Source organism: Rattus norvegicus, chromosome 6 (genome assembly GCF_021556685.1).
Source record: "Rattus norvegicus strain SHRSP/BbbUtx chromosome 6, alternate assembly SHRSP_T2T, whole genome shotgun sequence".
In the NCBI taxonomy this organism is placed as follows: domain Eukaryota; kingdom Metazoa; phylum Chordata; class Mammalia; order Rodentia; family Muridae; genus Rattus; species Rattus norvegicus.
Window position 1 is genome coordinate 138,943,209 of NC_141539.1, and position 20,308 is coordinate 138,963,516.

Here is a 20,308-nt window from a genome sequence, read left to right on the forward strand (position 1 = left end):
AGAAAGAATCAACAGAACCAAAAGTTGGTTCTTTGAGAAAATCAAAAAGATAGATAAACACTTAGCCAGACTAATGAAAGGACACAGAGAGTCTGTTCAAATTAATAAAATCAGAAATGAAAAGGGAGACATAACTACAAAGTAAGAGGAAATTCAAAAAATCATCAGATCCTACTACAAAAGCCTATATTCAACAAAACTTGAAAATTTGCAGGAAATGGACAATTTCCTAGACAGATACCAGGTACCAAAGTTAAATCAGAAACAGATAAACCATTTAAACAACCCCATAACTCCTAAGAAAATAGAAGCAGTCATTAAAGGTCTCCTAACCAAAAAGAGCCCAGGTCCAGAATTCTATCAGACCTTCATAGAAGACTTCATACCAATACTATCCAAACTATTCCACAAAATTGAAACAGATGAAGCGCTACCAAATTCCTTCTATGAACCCACAATTACTCTTATACCTAAACCACACAAAGACACAACAAAGAAAGAGAATTTCAGAGCAATTTCCATTATGAATGTTGATGCACAAATACTCAAGAAAATTCTTGCAAACCAAATCCAAGAGCACATCAAAGCAATCATCCATCATGATCAAGTAGGCTTCATTCCAGGGATGCAGGGGTGGTATAATATGAGGAAGACCATCAACGTAATCCACTATATAAACAAACTGGAAGATAAAAACCACATGATCATTTCATTAGATGCTCAGAAAGCATTTGACAAAATTCAACACCCCTTCATGATAAAAGTTTTGGAAAGAACAGGAATTCAAGGCCCATACCTAAACATAGTAAAAGCCATATACAGCAAACCAGTTGCTAACATTAAACTAAAATGGAGAGAAACTTGAAGCAATCCCAGTAAAATCAGGGACTGAACAAGGCTGCTCACTCTCTCACTTCTTATTCAGTATAGTTTTCAAAGTCCTAGCCAGAGCAATCAGATAACAAAAGAAGATCAAAGGGATACAGATTGGAAAGGAAGAAGTCAAAATATCACTATTTGCAGACAATATGATTGTATACTTAAGTTATCTAAAAAGTTCCACCAGAGAACTACTAAAGCTGATAAACAGCTTCAGCAAAGTGGCTGGGTATAAAATTAACTCAAATAAATCCATAGCCTGCCTCTACACAAAAGAGAAATAAACCGAGAAGGAAATTAGGGAAATGACACCCTTCATAATAATCCTGACTGATATAAAATACCTTGGTGTGAGTTTAACCAAGCAAGTGAAAGATCTGTATGATAAGAACTTCAAGCCTCTAAAGAAAGAAATCGAAGAAGATATCAGAAGATGGAAAGATCTCCCATGCTCATGGATTGGCAGGATTAAGCTAGCAAAAATGGCCATTGTACCAAGAGCGATCTACAGATTCACTGCAATCCCCTTCAAAATTCCAACCCAATACTTCATAAAGTTAGACAGAACAATTTGCAAATTCATCTGTAATAACAAAAAACCCAGGATAGCTAAAACTATCCTCAACAATAAAAGGATTTCCGGGGGAATCACTATCCCTGAACTCAAGCAGTATTACAGAGAAATAGTGATGAAAATTGCATGGTATTGGTACAGAGACAGACATATAGAGCAGTGGAATAGAATTGAAGACCCAAAAATGAACCCACACTCCTAAGGTTACTTGATTTTTGACAAAGGAGCCAAAACCATCCAATGGAAAAAAACACAGCATTTTCAACAAATGGTGCTGGCTCACTTGGAGGTCACCATGTAGAAGAATGCAGATAGATCCATGGTTATCACCCTGTACAAAGCTCAAGTCCAAGTGCATCAAAGACCTCCACATCAAACCAGATACACTCAAACTAATAGAAGAAAAAGTGGGGAAGAACCTTGAACACATGGGCACTGGAAAAAATTTCCTGAACAGAACACCAATGGCTTATGCTCTAAGATCAAGAATCGACAAATGGGATCTCATAAAACTGCAAAGCTTCTGTAAGGCAAAGGACACTGTGGTTAGGACAAAACGGCAACCAACAGATTGGGAAAAGATCTTTACCAATCCTACAACTGATAGAGGCCTTATATCCAAAATATACAAAGAATTCAAGAATTTAGACTGCAGGGAGAAAAATAACCCTATTAAAAATGGAGTTCAGAGCTAAACAATGAATTCACAGCTGAAGAATGTGGAATGGCTGAGAAACACCTAAAGAAATGTTCAGTATCAGGGCCCAGGAGCGGCAGGACCCCTGTGCCTGAGACACCACCAGAACCAGAAGGAAACAGACCGGATAAACAGTTCTCTGCACCCAAATCCCGTGGGAGGGAGAGCTGAACCTTCAGAGAGGCAGACAAGCCTGGGAAACCAGAAGAGACTGCTCTCTGCACACACATCTCGGACGCCAGAGGAAAAAGCCAAAGACCATCTGGAACCCTGGTGCACTGAAGCTCCCGGAAACGGCGGCACAGGTCTTCCTGGTTGCTGCCGCTGCAGAGAGCCCGTGGGTAGCACCCCACAAGCGAACTTGAGCCTCGGGACCACAGGTAAGACCAACTTTTCTGCTGCAAGAAAGCTGCCTGGTGAACTCAAGACACAGGCCCACAGGAACAGCTGAAGACCTGTAGAGAGGAAAAACCACACACCGGAAAGCAGAACACTCTGTCCCCATAACTGACTGAAAGAGAGGAAAACAGGTCTACAGCACTCCTGACACACAGGCTTATAGGACAGTCTAGCCACTGTCAGAAATAGCAGAACAAAGTAACACTAGAGATAATCTGATGGCGAGAGGCAAGCGCAGGAACCCAAGCAACAGAAACCAAGACTACATGGCACCATCGGAGCCCAATTCTCCCATCAAAACAAACATGGAATATCTAAACACACCAGAAAAGCAAGATCTAGTTCCAAAATCATTTTTGATCATGATGCTGGAGGACTTCAAGAAAGATGTGAAGAACTCCTTTAGAGAACAAGTAGAAGCCTACAGAGAGGAATCGCAAAAATGCCTGAAAGAATCGCAAAAATCCCTGAAAGAATTCCAGGAAAACATAAATAAACAAGTAGAAGCCCATAGAGAGGAGACACAAAAATCCCTGAAAGAATTCCAGGAAAACATAAATAAACAAGTAGAAGCCCATAGAGAGGAGACACAAAAATCCCTGAAAGAATTCCAGGAAAACACAAACAGTTGAAGGAATTAAAAATGGAAATAGAAGCAATCAAGAAAGAACACATGGAAACAACCCTGGATATAGAAAACCAAAAGAAGAGACAAGGAGCTGTAGATACAAGCTTCACCAACAGAATACAAGAGATGGAAGAGAGAATCTCAGGAGCAGAAGATTCCATAGAAATCATTGACTCAACTGTCAAAGATAATGTAAAGCGGAAAAAGCTACTGGTCCAAAACATACAGGAAATCCAGGACTCAATGAGAAGATCAAACCTAAGGATGATAGGTATAGAAGAGAGTGAAGACTCCCAGCTCAAAGGACCAGTAAATATCTTCAACAAAATCATAGAAGAAAACTTCCCTAACCTAAAAAAAGAGATACCCATAGACATACAAGAAGCCTACAGAACTCCAAATAGATTGGACCAGAAAAGAAACACCTCCCGTCACATAATTGTCAAAACACCAAACGCACAAAATAAAGAAAGAATATTAAAAGCAGTAAGGGAAAAAGGTCAAGTAACATATAAAGGGAGACCTATCAGAATCACACCAGACTTCTCGCCAGAAACTATGAAGGCCAGAAGATACTGGACTGATGTTATACAGACCCTAAGAGAACACAAATGCCAGCCCAGGTTACTGTATCCAGCAAAACTCTCAATTAACATTGATGGAGAAACCAAGATATTCCATGACAAAACCAAATTTACACAATATCTTTCCACAAATCCAGCACTACAAAGGATAATAAATGGTAAAGCCCAACATAAGGAGGCAAGCTATACCCTAGAAGACGCAAGAAACTAATCGTCTTGGCAACAAAACAAAGAGAATGAAAACACACAAACATAACCTCACATCCAAATATGAATATAACAGGAAGCAATAATCACTATTCCTTAATATCTCTCAACATCAATGGCCTCAACTCCCCAATAAAAAGACATAGATTAACAAACTGGATACGCAACGAGGACCCTGCATTCTGCTGCCTACAGGAAACACACCTCAGAGACAAAGACAGACACTACCTCAGAGTGAAAGGCTGGAAAACAACTTTCCAAGCAAATGGTCAGAAGAAGCAAGCTGGAGTAGCCATTCTAATACAAATAAAATCAATTTCCAACTAAAAGTCATCAAAAAAGATAAGGAAGGACACTTCATATTCATCAAAGGAAAAATCCGCCAAGATGAACTCTCAATCCTAAATTTCTATGCCCCAAATACAAGGGCACCTACATATGTAAAAGAAACCTTACTAAAGCTCAAAACACACATTGCACCTCACACAATAATAGTGGGAGATTTCAACACCCCACTCTCATCAATGGACAGATCATGGAAACAGAAATTAAACAGTGATGTCAACAGACTAAGAGAAGTCATGAGCCAAATGGACTTAACGGATATTTATAGAACATTCTATCCTAAAGCAAAAGGATATACCTTCTTCTCAGCTCCTCATGGTACTTTCTCCAAAATTGACCATATAATTGGTCAAAAAACGGGCCTCAACAGGTACAGAAAGATAGAAATAATCCCTTGCGTGCTATCGGACCACCACGGCCTAAAACTGGTCTTCAATAACAATAAGGGAAGAATGCCCACATATACGTGGAAATTGAACAATGCTCTACTCAATGATAACCTGGTCAAGGAAGAAATAAAGAAAGAAATTAAAAACTTTTTAGAATTTAATGAAAATGAAGATACAACATACTCAAACTTATGGGACACAATGAAAGCTGTGCTAAGAGGAATACTCATAGCGCTGAGTGCCTGCAGAAAGAAACAGGAAAGAGCATATGTCAGCAGCTTGACAGCACACCTAAAAGCTCTAGAACAAAAAGAAGCAAATACACCCAGGAGGAGTAGAAGACAGGAAATAATCAAACTCAGAGCTGAAATCAACCAAGTAGAAACAAAAAGGACCATAGAAAGAATCAACAGAACCAAAAGTTGGTTCTTTGATAAATCAACAAGATAGATAAACCCTTAGCCAGACTAACGAGAGGACACAGAGAGTGCGTCCAAATTAACAAAATCAGAAATGAAAAGGGAGACATAACTACAGATTCAGAGGAAATTCAAAAAATCATCAGATCTTAGTATAAAAACCTATATTCAACAAAACTTGAAAATCTTCAGGAAATGGACAATTTCCTAGACAGATACCAGGTATCGAAGTGAAATCAGGAACAGATAAACCAGTTAAACAACCCCATAACTCCTAAGGAAATAGAAGCAGTCATTAAAGTTCTCCCAACCAAAAAGAGCCCAGGTCCAGACGGGTTTAGTGCAGAATTCTATCAAACCTTCATAGAAGACCTCATACCAATATTACCCAAACTATTCCACAAAATTGAAACAGATGGAGCACTACCGAATTCCTTCTACGAAGCCACAATTACTCTTATACCTAAACCACACAAAGACACAACAAAGAAAGAGAACTTCAGACCAATTTCCCTTATGAATATCGACGCAAAAATACTCAATAAATTCTGGCAAACCGAATTCAAGAGCACATCAAAACAATCATCCACCATGATCAAGTAGGCTTCATCCCAGGCATGCAGGGATGGTTTAATATACGGAAAACCATCAACGTGATCCATTATATAAACAAACTGAAAGAACAGAACCACATGATCATTTCATTAGATGCTGAGAAAGCATTTGACAAAATTCAACACCCCTTCATGATAAAAGTCCTGGAAAGAATAGGAATTCAAGGCCCATACCTAAACATAGTAAAAGCCATATACAGCAAACCAGTTGCTAACATTAAACTAAAATGGAGAGAAACTTGAAGCAATCCCACTAAAATCAGGGACTAGACAAGGCTGCCCACTCTCTCCCTACTTATTCAATATAGTTCTTGAAGTTCTAGCCAGAGCAATCAGACAACAAAAGGAGATCAAGGGGATACAGATCGGAAAAGAAGAGGTCAAAATATCACTATTTGCAGATGACATGATAGTATATTTAAGTGATCCCAAAAGTTCCACCAGAGAACTACTAAAGCTGATAAACAACTTCAGCAAAGTGGCTGGGTATAAAATTAACTTGAATAAATCAGTTGCCTTCCTCTATACAAAAGAGAAACAAGCCGAGAAAGAAATTAGGGAAACGACACCCTTCATAATAGACCCAAATAATATAAAGTATCTCGGTGTGACTTTAACCAAGCAAGTAAAAGATCTGTACAATAAGAACTTCAAGACACTGAGGAAAGAAATTGAAGAAGACCTCAGAAGATGGAAAGATCTCCCATGGTCATGGATTGGCAGGATTAATTTAGTAAAAATGGCCATTTTACCAAAAGCAATCTACAGATTCAATGCAATCCCCATCAAAATACCAATCCAATTCTTCAAAGAGTTAGACAGAAAAATTTGCAAATTCATCTGGAATAACAAAAAACCCAGGATAGCTAAAGCTATCCTCAACAATAAAAGGACTTCAGGGGGAATCACTATCCCTGAACTCAAGCAGTATTACAGAGCTTTAGTGATAAAAACTGCATGGTATTGGTACAGAGACAGACAGATAGACCAATGGAATAGAATTGAAGACCCAGAAATGAACCCACACACCTATGGTCACTTGATTTTTGACAAAGGAGCCAAAACCATCCAATGGAAAAAAGATAGCATTTTCAGCAAATGGTGCTGGTTCAACTGGAGGGCAACATGTAGAAGAATGCAGATCGATACATCCTTATGACCCTGTACAAAGCTTAAGTCCAAGTGGATCAAGAACCTCCACATCAAACCAGACACACTCAAACTAATAGAAGAAAAACTAGGGAAGCATCTGGAACACATGGGCACTGGAAAAAATTTCCTGAACAAAACACCAATGGCTTATGCTCTAAGATCAAGAATCGACAAATGGGATCTCATAAAACTGCAAAGCTTCTGTAAGGCAAAGGACACTGTGGTTAGGACAAATCGGCAACCAACAGATTGGGAAAAGATCTTTACCAATCCTACAACAGATAGAGGCCTTATATCCAAAATATACATAGAACTCAAGAAGTTAGACCGCAGGGAAACAAATAACCCTATTAAAAAATGGGGTTCAGAGCTAAACAAAGAATTCACAGCTGAGGAATGCCGAATGGCTAAGAAACACCTAAAGAAATGTTCAACATCTTTAGTCATAAGGGAAATGCAAATCAAAACAACCCTGAGATTTCACCTCACACCAGTTAGAATGGCTAAGATCAAAAACTCAGGTGACAGCAGATGCTGGCGAGGATGTGGAGAAAGAGGAACACTCCTCCATTGTTGGTGGGATTGCAGACTGGTAAAACCATTCTGGAAATCAGTCTGGAGGTTCGTCAGAAAATTGGACATTGAACTGCCTGAGGATCCAGCTATACCTCTCTTGGGCATATACCCAAAAGATGCCTCAACATATAAAAGAGACACGTGCTCCACTATGTTCATCGCAGCCTTATTTATAATAGCCAGAAAATGGAAAGAACCCAGATGCCCTTCAACAGAGGAATGGATACAGAAAATGTGGTACATCTACACAATGGAATATTACTCAGCTATCAAAAACAACGAGTTTATGAAATTCATAGGCAAATGGTTGGAACTGGAAAATATCATCCTGAGTGAGCTAACCCAATCACAGAAAGACATACATGGTATGCACTCATTGATAAGTGGCTATTAGCCCAAATGCTTGAATTACCCTAGATCCCTAGAACAAAGGAAACTCAAGACGGATGATCAAAATGTGAATAGGAAAAAGAATACCCTTGGCAGGGAAGGGAGAGGCAAAGTTTAAAAGAGAGACTGAAGGAACACCCATTCAGAGCCTGCCCCACAGGTGGCCCATACATATACAGCCACCCAATTAGACAAGATGGATGAAGCAAAGAAGTGCAGACCGACAGGAGCCGGATGTAGATCGCTCCTGAGAGACACAGCCAGAATACAGCAAATACAGAGGCGAATGCCAGCAGCAAACCACTGAACTGAGAATAGGTCCCCCGTCGAAGGAATCAGAGAAAGAACTGGAAGAGCTTGAAGGGGCTCGAGACCCCAAAAGTACAACAATGTCAAGCAACCAGAGCTTCCAGGGACTAAGCCACTACCTAAATACTATACATGGACTGACCCTGGACTCTGACCCCATAGGTAGCAATGAATATCCTAGTAAGAGCACCAGTGGAAGGGGAAGCCCTGGGTCCTGCTAAGACTGAACCCCCAGTGAACTAGACTATGGGGGGAGGGCGGCAATGGGGGGAGGGTTGGGAGGGGGACACCCATAAGGAAGGGGAGGTGGGAGGGGGATGTTTGCCCGGAAACCGGGAAAGGGAATAACACTGGAAATGTATAGAAGAAATACTCAAGTTCATAAAAAAAAAAAAGAAAGAGTGAAAAAAAAAAGAAATGTTCAGTATCTTTAGTCATAAGGGAAATGCAAATCAAAACAACCCTGAGATTTCACCTCACACCAGTGAGAATGGCTAAGATCAAAAACTCAGGTGACAGCAAATGCTGGTGAGGATGTGGAGAAAGAGGAACACTCCTCCATTGTTGGTGGGATTGCAGACTGCTACAACCATTCTGGAAATCAGTCTGGAGGTTCCTCAGAAAATTGGACATTGAACTACCTGAGGACCCAGCTATACCTCTCTTGGGCATATACCCAAAAGATCCCCCAACAAATAAAAAAGACACGTGCTCCACTATGTTCACCGCAGCCTTATTTATAATAGTCAGAATCTGGAAAGAACCCAGATGCCCTTCAACAGAGGAATGGATACAGAAAATATCGTACATCTACACAATGGAATACTACTTAGCTATCAAAAACAATGACTTTATGAAATTCATAGGCAAATGGATGGAACTGGAAAATATCATCTTGAGTGAGGTAACCCAATCACAGAAAAACACATGCTATGCACTCATTGATAAGTGGACATTAGCCTAAATACTTGAATTACCCTAGATTCATAGAACACATGAAACTCAAGAAGGATGACCAAAATGTGAATACTTCACTCCTTTAAAAGGGGAACAAGAATACCCTTGGGAAGGTATATCAAGGGAAAGCGTAGAACAGACGCAGAAGGAACACCTATTTAGAGCCTGACCCACATCTGACCCATACATATTCAGCCACCAAACTAGAGAAGATGGATGAAGCAAAGAAGTGTAGGCCGACAGGGACCGGATGTAGATTTCTCCTGAGAGACACAGCCAGAATACAGCAAATACATAGGTGAATGCCAGCAGCAAACCACTGAACTGAGAACGGGACCCCCATTGAAGGAATCTTAGAAAGGACTGAAAGAGCTTGAAGGGGCTTGAGGCCCCATATGAACAACAGAACCAGTCTGAACTTCCAGGGACTAAGCCACTACCCAAAGACTATACATGGACTCACCCTGGGCTCCAACTGCATAGGTAGCATTGAATAGCCTAGTAAGAGCACCAGTGGAAGGGGAAGTCCTTGGTTCTGCCAAGACTGAACTCCCAGTGGACATGATTGTTGGGGGGAGGGCGGCAATGGGGGGAGGATAGGGAGGGGAACACCCATATAGAAGGGGAGGGAGAGGGGTTAGGGGAATGTTGGCCGGGAAACCGGGAAAGGGAATAACAATCCAAATGTAAATAAGAAATACCCAAGTTAATAAAGATGGAGGAAAAAAAAGCTTTATATCTCCATAACATTAAAAAAAAAAAAGAAGGTAAGAGCAATTCTTGTTCTTGTAGAGGACCTGGGTTCCATTCTAGGACCCACACAGAGATTTACAACTTCCTGTAAGTCCAGATCCAGGTGATCCAATGCCTTCTTCTGACCTCCTTGAACACCAGACATGCATGTGGTCTATAGACACAGAAGCAAGCAAAGCACTCATACACATAAAAAAAGAGGGGATGGAGGAAGGGAGAGAAAGGGGGACGGGAGAGAGAGAATTACAGCAAATTAATAAGTTTCATTCATTTGTTTAATTTTGAGACTGAGTTTACATTGTATAGCCTTGGTTGGCATGGAACTCTCCCTATAGTGACCAAACTGAGATCTGCCCCTTTCTGCCTCTTGATTGCTGGGATTAAAGAGTATTCCACCAAAAAAAAAAAAAGAAAGAAAGAAAGAAAGAGAGAAAGAAAGAAAGAGAAGAAAAGGAAAGCTAGCTGAGCTAGGGGAAGCAAGCCAGTAAGCAGCAACCCTCCATGGCCTCTGCATCAGCTCCTGCTTCCTGACCTGCCTGAGTTCCAGTCCTGACTTCCTTTGGTGATGAACAGCAGTGTGGAAGTGTGAGCTGAATAAACCCTTTCCTCCCCAACTTGCTTCTTGGTCATGATGTCTGTGCAGGAATAGAAACCCTGACTAAGGCAGTGTGGGAGATCCACATCTTCACCCTTTTGGTTGCAATAGAGGAGGTTCTTGTCCTGTGTTTTTCTATCACACTGTATGAGACATCTGAGCTCAGTGACTACTTTGACCTCTCCTCTTGGCAGATGTCACTTCAGGGCCTTTGTCCTGCTGCCTTCCTTTCGGTGTGGGGTGGAAGTACCAGGGCCAGTGTCACTGTGAAAAAAGCAAGAACTCATCATTACTGTCATGCAAGCTCCCTCCCTCCAAGTCCCTCATCCACGGTGCCTTCTTTGTGTCTTTGAGTACACTGTGCGGCTTAGGGATTCACATGCACTGGAGATGTTATTGTTTCTGATGTTTTATTCTGAAACTTAGAATGAGCCATATTTGAATGACTCAGACCTCTGTAGGGCACTACTGCTAGGCTGCAGGCTGGTCCTGGAGCTACAATTGATCTAGTGAGGGAACTCTTGGTGCACTAGGCACAGTCATCTCTTCTGTATCACTTTGGTGTCTGACAGCACACTTGGATACTTTTTTTTTTTTTAACAACTGTTCTGGGAACATTGATCTCCACTTTAATCCAGGCCCATTGTTTCCTCTTTCAGTTAATATGTCCTCCAGATGTCCAGAAAGGATTTTTTCCTATCTTCTGGCAGTTGCTCTGGAGCTGTGCTTAGATCCATTTGTATTTCTCTCAAGTTGGACTTGGAGACATGTGTGAGTAACACAGGCTAATTGAATATAGATACGTCAGCTTTCAATTCTGATCTCCAGCTGTGGGCTGGACGATCGCACAGCTGCCTCTTTCTGGTCCTGTGTTGGACAGGACTCTGTAGGACTGATGGTCAATATCTCCAGGCCTTTCATGTCTAGGTAGCCCAGGAAAGGCCTTTATTTTGGTGCTGGAGAGAGATGGGATGTCCATCCTCACACCTTTCTAATTCACTTACTCTCCAGTTGATGTATGTGGCTACACAGAAGTGGAGATGCACCAATCCAAAGACTCTTGGAGGAGCATGTTCAGGGTGGCCTCGTATGGCATACACAAGGTTTTGCCAAAACTGAACACCTCCTGCCTTAGCCAAGCAGAAGAGAGTAGGGTGGTCCAGAGTATCCATGTGGTTGGCATAGAAAACAGGTTACTACGACTTTGTGAAGGGATTCTAAACCTGTTTTTCCATTGTTAATATAAATTAACACTAGTTTTAACATTCCTGCTCTTGCTTTCTCCCTCCCTCCCTCCATCTCCCTCTCTTTCTCTGTCTCTGTCTTCTGTCTGTCTGTCTGTCTCTCTCTGTCTCTCTGTCTCTCTGTATCTGTCTCTGTCTCTGTCTCTCTGTCTCTCTCTCTGTCTCTCTCTCTCTCTGTATGTGTGTGTGTGCTTGCAAGTGTGTGCATGCACACTTGTGTGTATCATCCCTACTTCTGAATAACTAGTGTTGTAAAGCTCCTTGGGACCAGTGCTGACCAAAGGACCCATGACTAGAGGTGAGTGAGTGATAGTCTGAGTCTCTACTCTTGATCCTAGTGGAGGACTTTGCTATGTGAATGACCATGACTGGCTGCATGTGTCCAAAGGGGCACATGTATTTTTGGGCCACTGCTTTGGCCTGAGTTTTTGTGCCAGGCACCTACCTCTCTGATGTGTGTGTCCACTCAGTCTGACTGCCACTGTCTGAACAGCTGCTATCTGAAAAGCTGCTTGTGTAGCTTGCTGAGGGAATTTATGGTTGACATTAACACCACAGTGCTGTTTCTCATGAATATTCATGCCAACTTCTCTTCTAGACCTGTCTGGAGGACAGAACAGGCAGATCCTTCATTACTAGAAATGTGGAGCAGATGGCAGTTTTGGGCCTTGGTGTCATGGTGCTCCAGAGCAACAAACGCTCTTGCAGTATTTGACGCATACCTGGAGTTATCTGCCTATAGCCATGGTGGTAAGGACTGGCTGATCCTGTCTGCGTGTATCTTCTCTCCTCAGGATCACCTTTGCTGAGAGTCCTGAGCCAAATGAAAGGGTAAGCATGTCCTACCCCAAGTTATAAAGGACTGTGGATATTGCCGGAGCAGCACACAGACACACACACGCACACACAGACACAGACACAGACACAGACACACACAGACACACACACATACACACACACACACACACACACACACACATACACACATACACACCCACACACAGTGTCAGGCAGGAAATGGGTCTGAGGAAGGAGTTTTGGAGGGCAGTTTCAGTTGCAGCTTTTCCTACAGTGGAAGCCCGTATTATATCCACTTTGACTGTAACAGGTTCAAAATCCTCTCTGAGCCTTCTTGCTGAGTAGTGGACATGCATGGGTAGGATTCCCCTGTGGGCAGAGCTTGTGTGAGCACTAAGTGGTTCAGGGCAAGTTTTATTCATTTATTTTCTTTCTTTTTTGCTTCTTTTAAGGATACATTTTCTTGATGTGGCCCTGGCTTTGCTGGCCTCCAACTTAGAGATCTGACTGCCTTTGTCCTCTGAGAGCTGGGATTAAAAGCCTGGGCCACCATACCCAGTGAAGTTTTATGCATGATGTCTCTATGATACTGTGGCCCCATCCACTAGTATATGTAACCATATGTGATGTCTGGCATAAATTCCCCACCACTGTGTGTCTACTTCTAGGCCCCTTTATATCAGGTCCCTCGGGAGGAGACAACAATACTATCAGTCTTCATTCCTCCACTCTGAATGGGTTGTATTGACTGGGCTAGGCTAGTGAATTCTTTCAAGCTATGACACTGTGTGTGTGTGTGTGTGTGTGTGTGTGTGTGTGTGTGTGCACTTGGGTATATATATATGTGTATGTGCATCAGTGTGTACAAGTGCATTTGTGCATGAATGTGTGTGTGCATACCTGTGTGCACAAGATTATGTGTGTGTGTGTTTGCATGCCCACATGTGCATATATATATATGTGTGAGTGTGTAAGTACATGTGCATGCCTGTATGTGTGTGGCTGCATGTTCATGCATATATGTATGTTTATGTGTGTGTATGTGCATGTGTAAGTTTGTGTAATCCTGGGTCATGACCTGTTTGGCTTGTCCCAGTCCTCTTACAATGGAGAATGAGGAATTGATGTCTCAGGACATATCTGCTCATTACATAGCATTGATCATATTCTAGAATTGTCCTGGATATGTTTCTTTATCACTGAGGCCACCCTGGTACTGAGTATCCCAAATCCTAAGATAAACTTCTTGGCCTATGGTCCCTACAATTTGGCAGATATCAGTGTCCCCTGGGCCATATTTGACTCTGTAGTATGTGTGTGGGTACTTCAACCCTGAGCTTTTCTCTGCTGAGATCTGAAGCTTTCCGGTCCCAGAGCAGATGGCATGTTGGGTGGGGGCACTTAGAGGCCTGCTGCCTGAAGCCACCATGTGTACTGATATTGACGTCCTGAGAGTATAGCTAGACCAGAGCCTGGGACTATTAATCCTAACTCCAGTGGGGCTCTCTAGGCTCAAAGCTGAAATTCCAAGCCAAGCTTAGGTCTCACATATCCTGCCTGACTAGCCCCTGTGTTTGAGGGATCAGATCTTTCACCGCTTTTGGGACTGATCTCTATCAATGTGGTAGGTATCTCACAGTGAGAGTGGCCCATACAGAATCCTCCTCCTGTGGTTTTCCTGCCATGCTGTTATAGCAGATTGAGAAGAACCCTCTTCAGGGTCATTCTGCTGTTTCTGTACCTGATCTATGTCAACCTTTGTCTTGTGACTCTAGCAGAGATGGAGTATGAGAAAGGTTGATATCAAGTGAGCAGACCTTGCCCATATTTGCAGGAATGATGCAATGGGCCCTAAGGGTCAGTTCATTAAAGACAAAGGACCTTCTGTTGTCTCTCCCCTAGTGAGAAACATACTGTAGCTTCCCAGTGACACAGCCAACACCACATGGCATAGATGTGTCATGCTCACACTCACCTTCCCTGAGTCATTGTGGCTGTGAAGACAAAGAGAAAGTAGAGTAGAGGAAGGACTGAGAAATAGGGTTCTGGAAGTGGCTGCTGTGAACAGAGATGCCTGGATAGAAGGCAAATGGCCAAATTTGTCCCCAACAGTAGTCAGAGGGGGACTTGTTTAAGACTCTCTCTGGTCTTTTAGAGTAGGCAAAGCCAGTGTCGTTGGATTTTGGGATGTAGGATGCTTACTCCTGGCCTTCTGTCCCTTAACAGATCCATCATGGTTTAATATGTGGGCAATAAGAAACACACAACGCCCGTAACCCAAATCAAAAATCTTTCTCAGGTCAGCAGTAGGTCAGGAGATAGTTCTGTCATTTGGATTCCCCACCAGGACACTGGGAGTACCTACATAGTTACAGTCAGATTCAGCTCCATAAACATGCTCCTGGCCGTCCTCCACAGGTCTTGGTAGGACCTGCCACAGACTCCATCTGGTCTACCAAGTGACTGAGAGAACATATTTAATGTGACTGAGGTATTGTGTTCTTGTGGGTTTCAGGTAAAGATGGCCAAGTCAATGTTTTCCAAGTGGCTGTGGAAGGCTGTCTGAGTCCTGCTTGGAGTGTTTCCCAAGTTTTTCTGAGAGAAAGATCTTTAGGGCCCTTCCCATTGAAAGGAGGCATTGGTCTATGTGGAGTGGTCAGTTGTTATCTGCTGGTGTTCTTTGACTCTGGGGAGAGGCTATTGGGATCTGAATTTAGAATTCTTTGATGTCTATGTTGCCAGTCAGAATTGTTGTGTGTAGGGTAGTATCAATAAATGGGCCTCCGTGGTCAAGAATTAGATATAGACCCGTAGGTATTAGCTCTTCTACTCTCACTGTTTTGATCTATAGTGTCTGCTGGGCACAATGAGTTTTTGCTGTTGAATATTCTACTGTGGTCACCACTGTAGTAATAAACACAGTAGTAGATCCCTTCACAAAAAGTCCTGCCAAGTAAGGACCCTGGTTCTACAGGAGTAGGGTCCTGTGGAGACACAGGAAGCGGTGCAGAGCCTTAGGAGCCATCTCGAGTTGAGGTCCACCTTTTTCCCTCCTAGACTTCAGGAATTCTTCAGGAATGTTCTAGGCATGAGTCAGGCACTAGTGTTGCCCCCTGGCTGACATCCTAACATCCCTTGTTCTCTCAATGCCTGGATGGGGGCTGCTGAGGGAGGGGTGATAAGAACTACTGGAAAGATTTGTCCCTGGGTGACTTCCTGGTTGACATGCTGCCTTCCTTCCTCTTCTTGGGGGAGGCAGTATGGTGATGCCTTGAGAGCCTTACATGTGGGCAGAGAGGAGCAATGGCAGAAGCTGCAGGCTGTGTCAGGAGAAGCTGGTCTTTGTGCTTTGAGGCACAGCTATCCTTTTCTCTTTGGAAGTCTCACAGACTATGTAGATCTTTCCTATAAGACTGGCTGTCTACTTATGTGTCTGCTGCTCTGTCTGACATTTCCTGACCTTTAAAAGCTCTTGTTCTTCCCATTAGGGGCACTTGTGTGATGTGATGACAGTTGTTTCTTTACCTCTTCTCCCTAGTCCTTTTCTGTTCCTGGTTGTCCCCCTGGCATTTTTTATAGACTGGCAGTGGGGTCCTGGCCCTCTCAACACAGGGTCTTACACTTTCTTTCTCATCTCATAAAGACAGAGTGATTTTTGCTTGTTGGGATTTTGAGAGAGAGGGAATCCTCCTGAACATTTTTCTTTTTGACTTGTTCCTTCCTTTCCTCAACATTGAAGCCGTTAAAAGGCTGTTCTGTGTCATACTCTTCTCTTATAATTCTTTCCTCTTCATATTTTGTCTATGCTTCCTTTGAGGGGCATGTATTCTGTTTCCCATTTTGGGCTGTTGCAGCTTTGATTCTGTGTGACATTTTTATGCAGAGGATCTTGGGGTATATTTGGAGTTCATTGCTGACATAGCGTGCTTTCAGTGTGGCACAGTAGCACTGTCAGGAAGGTTCTGCTGAGCTTTCTCCTTGCTCTCTTGTCAGGCAAGTTCTGCTTGCTGCTTTGGAGCCCTACATTCTGGAGAATTTCTGTAGGTCTGCCCTTTAGTCCATCCTCCTAATTCTCTTATGTCTACATTAACTTTTAAAATGGCACATACAGAGGCGAATGGATGCAGCAAACTATTGAACTGAAATGGGGTCCCTATTGGAGGAGTTAGAGGAAGGTTTGAAGGAGCTGAAGGGGCTTGCAACCCCATAAGGACAACAATACCAATCAACCAGAGCTCCCAGGGACTAAACCACCATCCAAAGAGTAAACATGGACAGACCCACGGCTCCAGCTGCATATGTAGCAGAGGATGGCCTTGTTGGACACCAATGGGAGGAGAAGCCCTTGTTCCTGCCAAGGCTGGACCCCTCAGTGCAGGAGAATGTCGAGGGTGTGTGAAGGGTAGGTTGGGGATGGGGAACACCCTCATAGAAGGAGAGAGGAATGGGATAGGAGACCAGGAAAGGGAATAATATTTGAGATGTAAATAAAAAATATCCAATAAAAACAATCAATAAAAACCAAGAGCTTCAAGTTAAGCAGCTAGGAAAAAAAATCCTATTCCAGGGTGATGAATGTGGACTGGAATCACAGCTGAACCATAAGGAATTTACCTTTCAAACACAAGCCCCCGGACTCAATTTGTATTACAGCAACAGTTGCACAAGGTAGGTACCAGGATCAGCTGCTGTGTATATGTTATAAATGCAAGGTAGGTATGTAAAGTATATGTATTTCCCACGCGTGCCCACCTCAGTCCTTTGATGACCTGTAGAGTCCCACACCGTTCATGCATAGCCTGGAAGCCTTTGCATGAATGTGCTTCCCCTGTCATAGCAGATTGGCACCGTTTGCTTGTAAGGTGTTGGAGATCCACAGCTTCCCGTTTGTGGTTACAACACAGGAGCTCCTTTGGCCTGTCTTTCTATATTACCATATTTCAGACATCTCAGCTCAGTGGTTATTTGATAGCTTCCCTCTGTAGATATTTTTTCTTTTTTTTTGGAGCTGGGGACTGAACCCAGGGCCTTGCACTTGCTAGGCAAGCGCTCTACCACTGAGCTAAATCCCCAACCCTGTAGATGTTATTTAAGGGTCCTTGTGCTGCTATGTTTTGGGTGTGTGTGTGTGGAATCAGTGCCTTTGTCTCTGTTAAAATAGCAAAAACCCACTGTGCAACACTCTTACTTGATACAAGCTCCCCTGACTCCCAAGTGACCCTTCCATGGTGCTGTCTTTGGGTACATTGTGTGTCTTAGGGATTCACCTTTTAGCAGAGATGCTGTTGTGTCTGATGTTTTTATAGAGCTGAATTTGTGGAAAGATATTGTGTAAATTTGGTTTTGTCGTGGAATACCTTGGTTTCTCCATCTATGTTACTTGAGAGTTCTGCTGGATACAGTAGTCTGGGCTGGCATTTGTGTTCTCTTAGGGTCTGTATGACATCTGCCCAGGATCTTCTGGCTTTCATAGTCTCTGTTGAGAAATCTAGTGTAATTCTGATAGGTCTGCCTTTATATGTTAGTTGATCTTTTTCCCTTACTGCTTTTAATATTCTTTTTTTTTTGTGCATTCGATGGTTTGACTATTATGTGACGGGAGAAATTTCTTTTCAGGTCCAATCTATTTGGAGTTCTGTAGGCTTCTTGTATGTTCATGGGCATCTCTCTCTTAAGGTAGGGAAGTTTTCTTCTATAATTTTGTTGATATTTACTGCCCTTTAAGTTGGGAATCTTCCCTCTCTACTATACCTATTATACTTAGCTTTGATCTTCTCATTGTGTCCTGGATTTCCTGTATGTTTTGGGTAAGGAGCTTCTTTTTGTTTTACTTTTTTTTGATGGTTGTGTCATTTTTTAAATGGTATCTTCTGTTTCTGAGATTCTCTCTTCTATCTCTTGTATTCTGTTGATGATGCTTATGTCTATGATTCCTGATCTTTTTCCTAGGTTTTCTATCTCCAGGGCTGTCCCCCTTTGTGATTTCTTTATTGTTTCTATTTCCATTTTTAGATCCTGGATTGCTTTGTTCAATTCATTCACATCTTTTTTTCCTGTAATTCTTTAAGGGATTTTTGTATTTTCTCTTTAAGGACTTCTAGTTGTTTATCTGTGTCGTCCTGCATTTCTTTAAGGGAGTTATTTATGTCCTTCTTAAAGTCCTCTATCATCATCAAATCTTTTCTAGTGTGTTGGGATATCCAGTATTCATTTTGGTGGGAGAACTGGCCTCTGATGATGCCAAGTAGTCTTGTTTTCTGTTGCTTAGGCTCCTGGGCTTGCCTCTGGCAATCTGGTTTTCTCTGGTGTTAGCTTTTTTGCTGTTTCTGACAGTGGCTTGACCCTCTTGTAATCCTGTGTGTCAGCACTCTGGGAGACCAGCTCTCTCCCCCATGGGATCTGAGTACAGAGAGCTGTGAGACCGGGTCAGGCCTTGTTATAGGCATAAACCACAAGGACCCTGTCCCAGTCTGATCCTGAGTTTCTGTGTCCTGAGGTCTACCGGTGAGTCCCTTAGAGCAGAAATGGTGGTCCTACCTCTGCTCTCAGGGGTGTCAGAACTCCTGGAGCCTGAGTTTCAGCTCTGGGTGCAGTCAGAGACCAGAATTATCCTGTCTCTGCTGCTCCTAGGTTCCTGTGTCATAGGGCTCCAGGTGGGTTCCTCCTGGGCCAGGAATGTAAGCAGAAGTGTTGGTCTCCCTTGAGAGCTCTCACGATTGCCCACATTTCTGAAAGTCCAGCTCTCTCCTTCATGGGATTTGGGTACAGAGTGCTGTGGGCCAGATGGGAATTCATAATTGAAAACATCTTCAACAGATGTCCCAAGATTGGGGATTAGGTATTAGGTTGTTCTCTGTACTGCACAGCTAGATTTTAACAGCTGGGATGTATGTTCTTGGCAATGCTATAGGACACAGCTTCATATTACTTTAAGTTGTGCTTAACTTTGGTTTTTTCTGTGAAGGAGTTTGGGGGGAGTTTATGTGTGTTGAGAGAGGGCATGAGCAATGCAAATGGGCAGTGTTTCCTAGGCATCACTGAGGACGGGCTTGCCTCAAGGGTGACAACTGCATTGGTTGTGGTTTGCTGTGGGGAATCATGCAAAGTGACTGAGCTGTGAGACTGAGGTATAATCAGAACCTTGCTGCTGCAGGCATCTCTAGACTGCTGGACCCTGTGTGAGTGAGTACAGCCAGAGACTGGACCCAGAGGAAGCTGCTTGCTTAGGCTGCCCTGCTGAGTCAGTCAAGGGCTCTTTCTGTGGATTGACTGGAGGGTTTTTTTTTCTGGCTGGAAAACAAGACAGCTTCTGTGATCCCAGAGGTGCCCTGGGAAATGCAAGAGTAGAGCAGGAAGATGCTTCAACTGTTTCATGGGAATGACTGATAAATGTTACTGGCTTGTTTGAGTGGCTTGCTGGGAATCATTAATCATTAAATCTCGTCTTTATAACACTATAGCACATGTGGCCCTCTAAGACAAATGAATTAAAGATTCCTGAGGTTGCACTGCTGGAAACAAGGGAGCAAATTTAGAGACTGATGGTGCTTGGGGTGAGGTGAGATGCCTCAGCTTCTGCTTGCCCACCCCTTCTTTGTCCTATGGAAACAGAGGGGAAAAAATAAGCGAAGCATCTGCTTAAGGTGGATGGATTCAGGAGGATACCTCAGCAGGAAGCTCATTACAGGGAAAGGTTTGTAGCTGTGGAGTAGGCAGGGCCAGCATCACCGAGAAGACATCAGATTTGGGGGACCAGAGCCTAGATGGGGAAGTGGAAGATGAGGGCACAAAGTTGGAGG

General features: G+C 42.9%; 1 long non-coding RNA gene and 2 gene segments (V, D, J or C); 1 reads left to right on the forward strand and 2 right to left on the reverse strand.

Moving 5' to 3' along the window:
* LOC148005510 (Ig gamma-2C chain C region-like) overlaps positions 1-20,308 on the reverse strand; it is a 390,070-nt gene that overhangs the window by 171,326 nt on the left and 198,436 nt on the right.
* The window catches only part of LOC148005512 (immunoglobulin heavy constant mu-like), a 179,715-nt gene that overhangs the window by 123,298 nt on the left and 36,109 nt on the right, over positions 1-20,308 (reverse strand).
* The window catches only part of LOC148005513 (LINE-1 retrotransposable element ORF1 protein-like), a 139,110-nt gene that overhangs the window by 89,417 nt on the left and 29,385 nt on the right, over positions 1-20,308 (forward strand). Inside the window, exon 3 of one of the 9 annotated variants that reach the window (XR_015623416.1) lies at positions 17,077-17,177. The exons of the other annotated variants lie outside the window; for them this stretch is intronic. This is a non-coding gene — a long non-coding RNA (LINE-1 retrotransposable element ORF1 protein-like). The remainder of the gene's footprint in view (positions 1-17,076; positions 17,178-20,308) is intronic. 9 annotated transcript variants of the gene reach the window in all.